Source organism: Nuphar pumila, chromosome 11 (assembly GCF_984573655.1).
Source record: "Nuphar pumila chromosome 11, dmNupPumi1.hap1.1, whole genome shotgun sequence".
Lineage (NCBI taxonomy): Eukaryota > Viridiplantae > Streptophyta > Magnoliopsida > Nymphaeales > Nymphaeaceae > Nuphar > Nuphar pumila.
In genome coordinates this window covers 67,212,900-67,227,876 of record NC_143259.1, presented here as the reverse complement: position 1 = coordinate 67,227,876, position 14,977 = coordinate 67,212,900, and positions in this window count along the sequence as shown.

Genomic DNA, 14,977 nt, shown 5'->3' with positions numbered 1-14,977 from the left:
GATTTATTTTTTTTATTTTTATTTATTTATATATATATATTTTTTTGTTTTTAATTGCAGAAACAATTCACGAACAATGCATATAACTACAACTAAAGTCTATTCTAAAATTTTCTGAAACAAAACAGTAAATCAAAATACATTTCTTGTAATATGAGTTATGAATGCTTAACAGAATTTAAGATGAAAATTTCAAAAAAAGAAAAAGAAAAAGAAGAAGAAGAAGAATAAGAAGAGAAGAAGGAGAAGAAGAAGAAGAAGAAGAACTTACCGAATTGGAAGGGTTAGAAGAGAAGTGGAATCCTCCTATATGCCATTACCGTAGCTAGATGCCTCCAACGGATTGAGGAAGAAGAGAGATCAAGGGAGAAGGAGAAGAAGGAGGAAAGAAACAAGGTGAAGGAGAAGGGTTAGAAAAGAAGGCAAAAGCATAAGAGAGAAGACAAGCCTCTCTTCCCCCTACGTATCATATTTAAAGATTTGAACTTTTCTCCATAAGTCCCCCTTCTTTGTAAAATTGCATTTCAAAAACCTCTCTTCAAAAAGTTATTTACAAAACAACTCAAAATGACTATGTTTTAGAAAATACAAACTAAGTCTATTTTAACTCTAATTTTTTTTATGATTTGCAAAAACTAAACTACTACAATTATGTCAAACACTAAAATAGGCATTAAAATGTAAAATAAAACTATTTTTCATGCATTTTCTATTTTTAAATCATTTTAGCACATTTACTCGAAACTAACATAAAATTGGGTTTTTAAATCATTTTCTCATGAAATCATGCATATTTTTATATGAAAAATCCCTAAAATATATGCATGATCAGAAGGCTTCGCAGTTCTTTGAGATTGGTAGGAGCCGGCATATCAATGATTGCTTTCGCCTTGGCAGGATCCACCTCTATGCCTTTTTGCTGATCATGTAGCCAAGTAGCTTGCCTGACTCTACCCCGAAGACACATTTCTGCGGATTGAGTCTCAACTTGTAGAGGATAAGTCTTTCAAAGACTTGTCTGAGAGCATCAAGATGATCCTCTCCTACTTTGGACTTGACCAGGATGTCATCCACATAGGCATCCATGTTCTTGTGCATCTGATCATGAAAGATCACTGTCATAGCCCTCTGATAGGTTGCCCCGGCATTCTTGAGTCCAAATGGCATGACTGTATAGCAAAAGGTACCCCAAGGCGTGGTGAAGGAAGTTTTGGATTGGTCACGAGCGGCCAATTTGATTTGATTGTAGCCCGAGTATCCATCCATGAAGGAGAACATGGCATGGCCTGCCGTGATATCGATCAGAAGATCGATGTTGGGGAGTGGATAATCATCCTTTGGGGTGGCTTTGTTCAGATCTCTGAAGTCGATGCAGATTCGAACTTTGTCATTCTTTTTGGGAACCACCACGATGTTCGCCAACCAATCTGGGTACTCAATAGTCCGGATGAATCCTGCTTTTAACAATTCTTCAAGTCCTTCTTTGACTTGCGGTGCTACTCGGGGATCCATTTTTCTGAGTTTCTGCTTGATTGGTTTGCAATCCGGCTTCAACACAAGGCGATGCTCGACTAACTTGGAGTCCAAGCCTGGCATATCCTCATAAGTCCAAGCGAAGACTTCCCGATGTTGTTTGAGGAAGTAGATGAGCTTTTCCTTCTCATCTAAACTTAGACTGGAACCAATTTTGAGGATTCTTGGATCGTCTTCTGAACCAATGTTGACATCCTCCGTTGGATCTTGAACCAACGACGATGGTTCATCCTGCTTCTGAATGCTGGCAAATCTTGAATTGTCGAGTCGAATTCTGCCAACTCTTCAATCTGCTGTGTCATTTTGCTGACTTCTGCCCCTGTCTTTGCCTTGCAGATTCTGGCCGGTTTATTTTGAAAAGGGTTGGTATTGATAACGAGCTTTTTGAACGATTTAGGAGCCATGATTTCGGCAATCCTGAAAGCGAAAAGAAGGCTTTTGAGAAAAAAAGGTAAGATATTTTAAAAATAGCCTTTTGCACAGAAACAGAGAGCGACGGAATAGCCGAGGATACGAGCAAAGAATTTGTGTACACCAAGATGAACAGAGAAAACAAACTTTTCATTGATTGAGTAATCTTTGATATTTACAAGTGATTGTTTGAAGAAAAGAAAGAAGCCGGGGCGGATCTTGCCCTTACAAGATGACAGAAAGAAAGGAAAAAGCAGAAAACACTGGCATTGTCTTCTTTACTGGGCTCCCTTGACGAAGATGGTCTTTCTGCCTGATGACTGACCTGTGAAACCCAAGCCTGTGCCGGTGACATGCTGAGCGGGGACGATCGGCTCCAGAATGCCGTCCTCATTCCTGCCCAAACCCCTGAAGGGTTGGTAACCGTGCTTCATTAGAAGATCAAATCCTTTCCTTGATTTTGAGAATCGAGGAAACAGAGGGTGATCTTTAAATGAAGTGCAATCGAGGCGTCCTCCTAGCTTGAAGAAGCGAGGTCCCTGCCACTGAACAACTGCGGTGACATTTTCTGTTGGCTGGATTTCTTTCAAATTTAGCAGATCTAGACTTTCACTTAGATCAATTTCTTCGGCTTCCCGGATGCTCGGGATGTCGGCAGTGAAAGTGGGATGGGGAATCATCGGCTGCGGGAGTCGTTATTCCGGATCCTCTCCTAGGACCATAGTGATCATGCCTCCCTTCGACCACTTGATACACTGGTGCAAAGTTGATGGGACAACATTGGCATTGTGGATCCAAGTGCGCCCAAGCAACAGATTGTATGTTGGCGGTACATTGACCACATGGAAGAGTACAGTATGCACCGAATAGTTGATGAAGATCTCGAGAAATATCTTCCTCTTGGTTGTCTGCCCATGGTTATCAAAACCGTAGATCGTGATCGGATCCGAGGTATATTCCTCTTCTTTTAATCCCAAAGCCTTGGTTGTCATCTCTAGACAGATATTTAGGCTACTGCCCCCGTCGACTAGCACGTGAGGGACTGTCATGCCCCTGGTTCGCACGACTATGTAAAGTGCATTGTTATGAAAAGAATGAGGTTTTGGCAGATCCTCATCCGAAAAGGTGATTGGCGCATTCGTCATTGTTTGATTGATGATCTGAGCCATGTCTTGCGGTGTTGTGCTAGGTTTGACTTTGATCTTTCTGAGCAGATCTTCTAACACTTGCTGGTGCTCAGGTGAAGCGTGGGTCAAGTCTAAAATAGAAACATTGGATAAAGCAGTGATCGGCTTCTGAACTGACCCTGAAGCTTCTTCCTTCTTCGAAGCTGCCTTGATAAAGCGCTTCGGGATTCTGGGGACCATCTTGGCAATTTCCATCGTTGCCTTTGTTGGTTTGTTGGAAGATGCAGTGGCATCCGCCCTCTTGACGGATGGCTGTGCCTGGCGAAGGACTAGGACCTAATGTTGATCCTGAATGTCCTGTTTAGAACATGGTTGGATGCTATCTTGAAGAGAGAATGCCTGCTCCATGATGACCAAAGCTGAGTGCTTGGGAAATGGCTTGGATAGAATTTCCGGTTGTTCTTCTTCATCCTCAATCAACAGGTTCTTGTTAATGCAGTCCTGGATGATGTTCTTAAGAACAAAGCAATGTTCGGTGTCATGTCCCACAGTCCGGTGAAACTTGCAGAACTTGTCAGTCCATTTACCCATAGCGACGAGAGGGTCTGCCACCTTGGGAAGTTTGATCATTCCTTTCGACATCATATATTCTAAGATGTCTTCGCGGGACTGCTCTAAGGCTGAAAATTCTCGATCATAACTCCAACCTTCGTGCTTCGGCTTTTCTGGCTGCTTTGCTTCTAGCTGGGGCACTGGTTGGACGGGTTGTGGCTTAACAAATTTTCCCTTCTGGGCTGCAGAGTTTGTTCTTTCGGCCCTGGGATGCCCTGAGTTCTTGCTGCGATTCTTCTTGCTTTTCTTTTTGCCAGAACTACTGCTGTTGTCTGAAAAATCCATGGAATAAGCAGCATGAGCCTTTTTCTTCTGCTCAGGGTTTCCTCTGACGAAAGGGTAACCCTCATACAGGCCATTATCCAGACCGGTCTCGAGCCACTCGGCTCTCTCAATCAGTTTGATGAATGATTTGGCGGGCGAAGTAGAAATGAGGTTCCTCAGAGGCTGGGCAAAATTATTCAGAATAATCTGCAGGGCGTGCTCCTCAGGGATGGGAACTTTCATTCTGTTACAGATGCTTCTCCACCTGTGGATAAATTCGCTGGCTTTCTCATTCTCCATCTGTTTTAAATTGTATAGATGATTGAGGGTTGGTGAGGCTTCGACATTAAACATGAAGCGCTCAATGAACAAGTTCACGACCTTATCGAACTCTCGTAGTTCGATAGGATTAATGTGGTCTGCATACCACCTGGCTGCTACCCCTTCAAGGCTGCGAGGAAAGCAGATGAATAACGCCCGATTGTCTTTCCTGAAACGGCCGCATTCGGCATAAAAGGTGGCCAAATGAGCCTTAGGGTTGCTAGTTCCATCGAATTTAAGGAACTTGCGAGGGAGATTTTCCAGATTATCATCCCCGTCCAGACCATGATAAAAATCTTTGCCAGAGTAGGTCTGCTTGCCCTTGCTTTTGGCTTGGATATCCTTGATGGCCCGATTCATTTCTTTCATTTGCTCTTGCATTGGGTCATTAGCCGGAACAGGTTTGTTTATTGATTCGGGATCTGCAGCGGTCTTTACAAACTGTGGTGGAGGATTCTGATGATAAACATACTGCTCTTCCTCTTCCGATTCTTCAGCTGATTCTGTTTCTTCAGAAGTGGTGTCGGGCTGTACTTGCTTTCTAACAATCCTGACAGGCTTCTTTACAGCCTTCTTCTTTGGCTTGCTTTTTGGAGCAACTTCTTTCTGACTAGCCTCGGCCTGCTCAGCCATCATTTTGGTCATCATTCTTTTAAACAGATTATACATGGCTGGATCTATATCATCTTCTTGATTCTGATTCTGTCCCCTGACTGATTTGGGGGAATCCATCCCTCCGGCCTCACTGTCGCTGTGTTGAGGAACTGTTTCTTTTCCTGCCCTTGTTACAACCATTTTGCCAATGCCAGTGATTTCCTGTGAAGGTGAAAGGAATGGTTAGGGTTCGGAGGAAATTTTTTGAAAATGTGATTTCTTTTAGGAAAAGACATGAGGGAAGGAATTGATAGACAACTTTTTAGGTAAGTTATCCCACCACCAGGGAATGGGTTATCACACATTTTTGCAATGATTGTGTCACCTTTTGTGGCAACAAAATGTGCCTTATGACCTAGGTGAGGTCGTCTATCATGACGAGAGATAATCGAAGAAAGAATACACAGAAAATGGGTCTCATCACTGGGGATGAATTCGTAACTATATGAAACAAAATAAGATTTTTGGCCACAAAAGCTTTTTATCAGAATAAAAGTTTGCATTTTTATTAATGACGAAATTTAAATACAAATGGGAGGTGGGCAGACAGTTTGCCACCATTCTCGATACTCTGATGATACATTAGGACCGGGAAATATAAACAAAGGAATGAAAGAGTCCCAAGTGTATTTGGCGACATGGTATGCTCCAGACCACTGATCCGACCGTAGTTTGAACTCTGGCATGCGGCCTGTCGAGAAGCGAGTGTTGACACGAACCTGCCGCTGCAAAAACTGTCGTAGACACCTCTCTGGCTGATAGTCTACGCAGAAGAAAGGGCCGAGCAGTTTGTAGCACTTGTCACGAGCATAGGTGTACCGAGGAACGGTCTCTCTTCTGTCGAAGAAATCCCAAACGATTTCCTCCTGATGCTGCCTCTTGATCAAAGTTCGGCACTGAATGGCTGACTTCGGCTGCTTGTTGCTGAATCTGAAAGAACTGGCTTTTGACGGTACATGTCGCAGGAACCACGACTGCAAGGCATACGTGCATCCTTCCACCAAAATGGTCTCTCCGAGGGCAAATCGAGCCAAACCTCTGTAGAGAAAAGCCAGAGCCGCCATGGATATTGAAAGCTGACGGGTCTGCTTGCTTCCCCATCTTCAAAAAAGTTGGGCGACTCTGATATCGATGAAATTCTGACCATCCTAAAAGAATGCTAATCCTACTGTGCATAGGACCATGGCATGCTGGATTCTTTCTTTTGCTGCCCGGGACAAGGTATCGACTTCTTCATAGGCTCCATACTTGTTGTAGAGTTCGAACAGATCGATGAACTGACTTCCGTTGATCTCTGTGAGAGGCCAGGATCTGCTCCCTGTAGCTCTGGCCAATGCTTCTCGAACATCTACCCCTTTGACATTGATCAAGAATTGCTGCTCGACCGGATCATCTGGCTGACCAGTTGGTTCTGGCAATCCCATGATATCACTGAACTCATCCATTAGCAAAGTCATTTCTCCCCACGGAAACCAAAATGTGCAGGTGCGCGGATTCCATCGCTCTGCCATAGCTTGAATCAGACTGTCGTTGATGGTTCGCTTGCCAACTGCCGATGCCATCTCCAATCCACAATCATCCAAGTGGTCTGGGAACATACGCGAGAAGGCGGTGAACCAAGAATAGTACCACCGAGGGAAGAAGGTACGAGACTGGATGACCCGATGATCTGGGGTTCCATCCCTTATTTGATAGAAGACATGATCCCAAGGAAAGATAGCATCGGGAGATTTGGATGTCATCGAAGTGATACTGAGGCAAAAAGAGGAAAAGAGTGAGATAGAATGCAGGACTTACGGATAGACTTTTGATGAGAGGAGGAACAAACATAATTTCCTGGAAATTTTGTAAAAGATCAAGGGACTTTTTAAAGAAAGAATTTCCAGGGTTTTTAAAGAAAGATTGACAACAAAAGAGAGAAGAACGTAGGTAAAGGAGAAAATATACACCCGGGGTTTTTGAAAATAGAGGAAGTTTTGAAGAGTACACCCAGGGTTTTAAAAGAGGTTGATATATATAGGAGAACACAAGGAAAACATCGCATAATCATAGCTGGACAAACAAGGATGTGCACACAGCACTCCCTAAAGGCTGACTCTATATGTAATATTTGAAATAGCTCGTAGGACCTTAATCCTAACTCTACGGTTCAGATCATCTGATTCTAATCAAGGTATGCCGATATACTCAAGCCGAAGCTCGAAGTACGTGGCATATAAGATATTTCTCCGGTTCTAAGGTAAGGGCTTCCCAACATCCTTGAGCACCTACCGATATACCTCGGACTATGGCCCTTAGGTACGTGGTAGGGGGGCGCGAACCCAAATAAGTGGTCCAATTGTGAGGCTCTCTCCCGAACTATGGTTCAGTGAGACAGCCCAGCAACGTGAAGACTGGGACAATATAGGTAGGGATGTTTTCAAAATATGATCAACATGCAATAAAATCAGAAGGCTCTAATGCAAGTCCTAAAGAGATAGAATTTAAATGAATAGAAGCATACACTTGCATAAATTGTTTTGCATTCAATCCCTAAAATTGAGGAGAGTTGTATTTAAGACCTAAGTCTAATGTGAACATGGAATAATCTCCTCAATATGGTCCTACCAAACCATACTTAGATCCTATATGCAAAGATGTCAGCTTTTAGGACAGAGTCTAGGCTCCTAAGGTTTGCATGGAAATGTAGCTGACATAGAAGAATAAAGACTTAGAAAATATTAAAGCAAAGCAAAGGGATAGATCCAACCGGACGAAGACGGGTCCCATCACGGTCGCCAAAACTGTGATCATCGAAAATTTTTTCCTCTCATTGGTTTCTCTCTCTTCCTGCTCTTTCCCTTTTCTAACCTCTATTTTCCTCCTTTTTGAAGGGAAAAGAATAAAAGGAAGAAAAAGAAAGAGAGAAGAGAAGAGAAAAGAAAGAAAGAGGGAAGAGAAGAGAAACTCTTTTGCGGGTTTTCACTTGACCTTGATTTGAAAAGAATTTAGAAATTTAACTCGCCTCCATTTTGAAAAATATTTGCGGGAAAAGAGGAGACGGGATTCGCTCGTCGGTACGAGGTTCGACCGTTCCTGGTGCCTTTATCAAAGATAATCGAACCAAGGATCGAATCTATGCCTTTTGCTTTGCCTAAATATAATCTAAGAATTTATCCTAAAAGATCTAAATGCACGAAGAATCATGCTTGTGCAATGCAAAGATGTATGCTCATTTGAAAATTGATTTAGAAATTTCCAAGTATGTCTGAGATGAATTTGGTAAGGGAGTGAAGAAATGTTTGAATTTAACTTGAGATAGATCAGAGAAGTTTTAAGTCTTTGAAGTAAATCAGAGTTGGAAAAGTAAATTTTGATTTTTGGAAAAAGGATGATTTGAAGGTGAGATAAAAGGAAAGAGAAAGGAAATTTTAAAGTCTTGAATGGACTTTGAATTTTGGACTTGGATTTAGGAGGGATAAAGCTGTGGATTGAGGAATTTAGAATTGAGACTTCCAAAGTCATAATGGACCTTTTGAATTTAGAATCGATTTTCAAGGGCCGATTTTGAATTCAATGTAGGAATTTGAATTTTGAATTCAGATTTGAGAAATAATATTGGCTTTTGAAAATAGAAGATGAGTTCAGATTTGAAATGGAATCTTGATCTGATATCTGAGATGGAACTGGATCTGGGTTTTGAAATAGAATTTGGATATAAAATTTGAGATCCAGGATGGAATTGAATTCTGGATCCTAAAGGGAATTTGGATCTGAATCTGAGATCCAAGGTAGAACTGGGTTCTGGATCCTAAAATGGATTTTGGATCTAGAATCTGAGATCCAAAGTGGAATTGGATTCTGGATCCTAAAATGGAACTGGATCTTAAATCTGAGATCCAATGTAGAGTTGGACTCTGGACCCTAAGATGGATTTGGATCTGAAGTCTGAGATCCAAATGTGAAATTGGAGTCTGGATCCTAAGGAGGAAGTGAATCTGAAGTCTGAGATCCAATATGAGGGTTGAATACTGTGTTGAATATTGGATCCTAAAATGGATTTGGAGTTTTATATTCAGAAGATGAGTCAAAAACTCCCAAGTTAGATTTGAACTTGGAAAATGAATTTTGAATATATAGATGAATCCCAAAGTCAATTTGGACCTTGGATTTGAAGTTTGAATTTGAAATTTAGAAAAATGAATCAAGAATCTCAAAGTTAAATTGAACTTTGAGTTTGATTAGAGCTTTTGAAAATGAATTTGAAATTTCAAAGTCAATTTGAACTCTGAAATCCGATTTGAATTTGAATATATAAAAATGAACTTGAAATCTCAAAGTTGGATTGAACTTTGAGATTAAAAATAGAATTTCGAAAAATGAAAGGATGAATTGGATTTGAGAAGGATTGAAGATAGATTGAGGAAGATATTTATATTACTTGGAGTTTTGAAAAAGGAATTTTTGGAAAATATGATGCAGTTCTATCCTAAATGATGAATGAATTTGAATAATTTTGAAATTGGGTTTTGAAAAGCTATTCCATTCTTTAAATGAATCAAAATAAGATTGAAGATATAATACATTCTTGACTATGGTCATTGAATGTATTATATAATAATCTATATTTAAATTCAGGTGAAGAATGAAATACATTTGGTGCTTTTATAGAATTTAAAATGAAATTAATTCTCAATATACCCTGACTATGGCCATTGGTATATATTTTGAGTCAATTTTAAGTTAAATTCAAATAAAAGGAGAAAATATTTAAGGAAATATGATGAATTTTGAAAATGGATCCAGTGTGGATCAAGTGTTATTTCGTAAAAGATAAAAATCCTAAGTCTTGTTTACATCCCGACTATGGCCGTTGATGTAAATCATCAACTTAGGATTAATTTACCTCTTACGAAATGGTGCACGTGCCATATGTGTTGCCATTATGAGATTTTTTTTTTTGAAAAGTAAGGGGAAAATGATATGAAAACAAGTAATTCTATGAAGATGCATGCTCATACATTCTATCTAAAACAGGAAATGTACAATTTTCATTAATATTTGACTTATTACATTGTTGGAATTGAATTTGAAGTCCTAATCTAAGAAGGAAATTTGCATATTAAATGTATTTCCTACAAAACACTTGGTTAGTGTAAGGCAAAATTGCAAGAAATGCAGGATGATGGAAAGATATCCGATAAAACCCGAATGCCAAATTTATAGAGAAGGTACATGGGACTGCACTTATCTAAACAGATGTAAGAATGTATTTACACACAGGAAATATATATTATCTAAAAAAAGACAAGAGGATGCATCTACCTAACTGCTGTATGTGGGAGTGGAGGGTTGACCCGGTGTATTATTTAAAGATGGTAAAACCATTTTTTTTTTTTATTTATCATTCAACCGCTGTATCTATCTAGAATGATGTGAACAGGCCGACTGAGGAGGCGCCAATCAAAACTATGGTAAGTATACTAATCTCAATTATGTATACAATGTCCCTAAGAAAACTATCAATAAATTGGATGGATCTACCAATAATATAAAATGCAACAGTGAAGAAACAAGATAATCACCATTATTTAGTTAAAAAAAAATTCTTAGAGACTTGGGTTTACAAAAGAAAAACCTGAGCTTGACCAGATTTATCATTTTCCTCAAGTGTTAATTTTAACTGAACATTAGCCCTGCACATATCCGACTCTTACCATTCTGAGCATATCAGGATAACAGCAACATTTTGCAGTAACTAGTAAGTCAGAATTTGTTTTTTTAGTCAGCACACTAAACTGTAGCTAAATACAAAGATATAGCAGTGAACAGGGGGAACATGACATATGGTGACATATAGATCTAGAAAATTATCATAATTTCCCAACCGTTGATCCTTGAGAACACACAGGAATATAACAACGTGTTGAGCTTATAGTGATCATAGTGGTAAAATGCAAGGATCTCCTGATCTTTATGCCCATCTCTAAGACATTGAGGGTGTTCCATGAAAAGGCCAATGTGTAATGTGACATCCCAAATATTTAACAATCAGTTACTGTTTGACAGGATGGACTACACGTTTAACATTCCTTGAACCCTCATATTCAAATACTTGAGAGCTCAACTGGGAACCCAGGGAGCTGCAATAATCATTAATATGTTGGCAGGTCCTCTAAATGTAGGAAGAAGAGACCACAATGTTTCTTTGCAAAAAGAAGAAGTCCAGTTCTGTTGTACTTTGGAATGCAGTGCTGTTAGTGGGAATAACAGGATGCTGTTGAGATACTCACAGCAAGTGGTATGGGGTAATTACGTGGCATGATACATGCCATATGCTTAGATATGCCCTTTATCAACCATTAATGCCTATGCTATGTCTGATGACTTTTGATCTCAACAAAGTTGACAACATTGATATTTACTGGTATTGAGCCGTCAACACCTATCAACCTAAACTCAGTCCATTTGGCAAGGACCGGCATATCTACTATTTAACACTTTCTAGAATTCAATTTTACCGTTGACTTACTAAGACAGATCGTGTAAACTTATTGGCTACCTAAACAAGGAATATACATCATCTAATCTAATACCCATCAAGCCAATTAACGACAATCATTTTTAAAACATGGCACTTAATCCAAACTTTTAAGCTGAGTTGAGCATTAAATTGATCTGTCAGTATAGTGTTTAACATTTATGTATGGAAATGTTAGTGAAAGAACAGATTAAAATAACATGGTATGACTTAGATACAGGGCTCGACAATGACCGATTACCATGATCCCGAACATAGATGCAGAAACGTAACTACCAAACATACCTTACTGGTAGTTGGTGACACCGATGATCAGGTAGCTGGGCAGTGTGTAGATGGACGGAGGCTAGTAAGATTATACCTGTAAAAAGAAAAAAAAAGAAAAAAATAAGAACATATCAATCTCAAATCAGGATATGTGATTATCGATCATGGATTATAAGGCAGTTGTAGCCATTGTGAGTATGGAAATATATGGATGCCGTGGAGGGCGAATGAAGCTTCAGAGAGGGGACAGATGAGGTGCATTGTGCACAACATGAGAGTAAGCAGAGGTTACACTGAGTAATAACCTACAATGATTCACATATACATACTTGGCAACACTATGCTGTGAGTGGTGGCGCAAATTCCGAACCTGATTTTCTTCCCATGTCAACGATAATATACAAGTGAAGGCCAGGATGCAGAGATCAGCACGTTACAACAGACGAGATATAGAGAATAAAATTATGCGAAGTTTGCCATGGCGAAATCATAACTGAAACAACCACAATATTTGCAAATCTGTGGACCTAAAATCCCAACTCACGCAGTCAAACTGCGTATCTGAAGCTCCACCTTGATATAATGAGATTGCCAGAATGATACTAATGTAAATATCCACTTCAAATGTGCAACAAGATAAGACAATCAGGAATCATATAATTAATTAGTATATAATGAAAATGCCATGGTGGTGATGATAAACAGGAGGTATTGAGCTGAAACCATTCATGCTGACAGCAATATCCTTGACTTATTGCCCATCATGGACGATTGCTGAATCGAGATACTGCCTCATGTCTTTAATTCACCGACCCATTCTAGTGTACTGACGTTAATCTGCTTAGGTAAGCATAATGAGTCATGTAAATAATGAAAGGTACTGGAAAAGCAGGGTCGAGTTTTCATGTCATCCACGTCACCAATTTTAAGGAGGTCACAGGATCCGGACCAGGGGTGTGGAAAAGAAATGAAAAATAACAACCTACTACCAAATATAGCATCATAGTAAAAAAAAAAAAAACACAGATGGTCAGTGCTCAATCCGATGGTAGATATCTCGATGGTACAGTAATCTCTGTCTATATTGAGATAGATTCTTGACGCCTCATATGATTTGATAAACATGAGAATGTAATAAGTAACGCAGATTGAAGCAAACAGGTCAAAACAGAGAAAATTGATTAAAACAGAATAGCCATTGAAAGAGACTTCAAGAAATGCATAGAATGCAGGCTTGGTTTTTTTTTTTTTTGTAGGCTTCTCCACTTTGCCTTAATCGCAGGGATCAAAATGCAATTTCATTGTAAAAGAGAGCACGATATCCCTTTTAGGGAAAGAAGATGCAGTGATTACGAGCAAGGCACAATGAATCAAATTCAAGAAATATTAAATCACAATGGTATTACCTAATTCAAACAATTACTCCTGCAAGAAAAAAATCATGAAGACGAAACAGATTAATAATACTAAACTATGAGATATCATGAAGAAACTTTATAGAATAATACCAAAAAAAAAAAAGTTTGTGAAGCAAAGCTAGATGATAGGCTAAAAGAGAAACTTACAAATACAGTGGTCTGCGACCGTAACAAATTTAACAACATGAATGACTAAAGAATGTACAAGTTCAGTAACAACTTCTATTAGAGGAATAAGATGACAAATTAACAGAGGAACTGCGGTAATCGTGAGCAAATACTAATCACAACGAGCGATTCATAACAAAACTAAAGAAAGAGGAAAAAAAAAAAAGGAAAAAAAAAGGAAAGAAGAAAAAAAAATGTGGGAATCTGATATCATTCCGTTGGTTGTTGCACAATAGAAGGATCGGTGTTGCAATAAGCAATCCCAGTCTCTCCGGAGTGCGTTAATAAGGACTGATGTAAAGAAAGGGGAAAAGAATAAATAGGGGAAAAGGATTTACCGTATTCCCCTTTACAGAAGTGGCTGGTCTTCTTGGTTCTGCTCCTTCCTTTGACGAATGAGAGATAGTCCGCTCCTTCAGCAACCCGGGTGCCTGCTGATTGGCGAAGAAGACTGGCTGCTTGAGATTCCGATGAAGATTACTCATGATGGGTGTTACTCAACGAAGATGATTGCCCGATAGCAGATGCGAAAAAAAATATCTCTTAAGAAGATCGATGATGTGAATCATGAGTGCCTTTTTTTTCCCCTCTCTATTCCCCTCCTGCGTCACTCTTCTTATAGGGGAAGATGAAGGTTCGAGAAGGAACATACTTCAGTTGCAGATCGACGGCTGAGGTGAGAAGATTGTGCGTCGTTGGCAATCGAAGGTGGAGAAACATAGCGTGCCAGGCCGTTGGTGATCGAGGGTTTTTTTTTTTAGAGTTTGGACGAAGGTGGATGCACGGATGATGAAGAGGTTGCACATGGGGCTGGCGGGGAGGCTTCGTGAAGGAGAGGGGCGGCTGAGGGAGGAGGGCGAGTTAGGGTTTTCAAAAACCCTAACTCGACCTTTAAACCTTAAAAATTAGTTTTTCCAAAAAAGGCCTCCTTTTCAAGTTTTTCTAAAAAGATGGTTAAAGGTGAGTTTTTCGGTAAAATCTTCAAAAACCACGTAGTCTTTCCTAATTTCTTTGGTTTTTTGCATGATTTTTCCATTTTTTTGTATTTTTGGAACAGAATCTAAGTTTTTTACATGAAAACAAAGATTAAACACTAATTTTTTTTGTATTTTTCTGAGAAATATTTACAAAAGTATTTTTCTGAGAAATATTTACAAAAGTATTTTTCTGAGAATTTCAGACCATTTCGGGGAAATTTCTTCAGAAGAAAGGGTTTTGGACCCAAGTTTTCGAGAAAGTATTCGAGTTTTAAACCTCGAATTGAGAAATACAATTCGATGGATCCAAACGGATACCGGACGAAGTGTCTGAGCTTTTCAAAAGCTATTTTGGTAATTTTTAGAAATTGATTAAAAAAAAAATTGGATAATGAAGCTCAGATTTGGATTTTGATCTAGATCCGGATCCGGATCCGAAACTAAGTCAGATATGTAAAATGAATTTAATTTCAGAAAAATTTGAGAAATAAAATGGAATTTAGATTAGAAAACTGACTCAATTACCCAGAAAATGGGGAAAAGGGCAAAAAGGGGATATTTACAACATTTCGAAAAATTTGGGGTGTTCACACCCTGCCACTGGACCACCGCGGTGACATTCTCTGTTGGCTGGACTTCTTTCAGTTTGAGCATATCCAGGCTTTCGCTAAGATTAATTTCATCAACTTCTCAGATGCTCGGGAT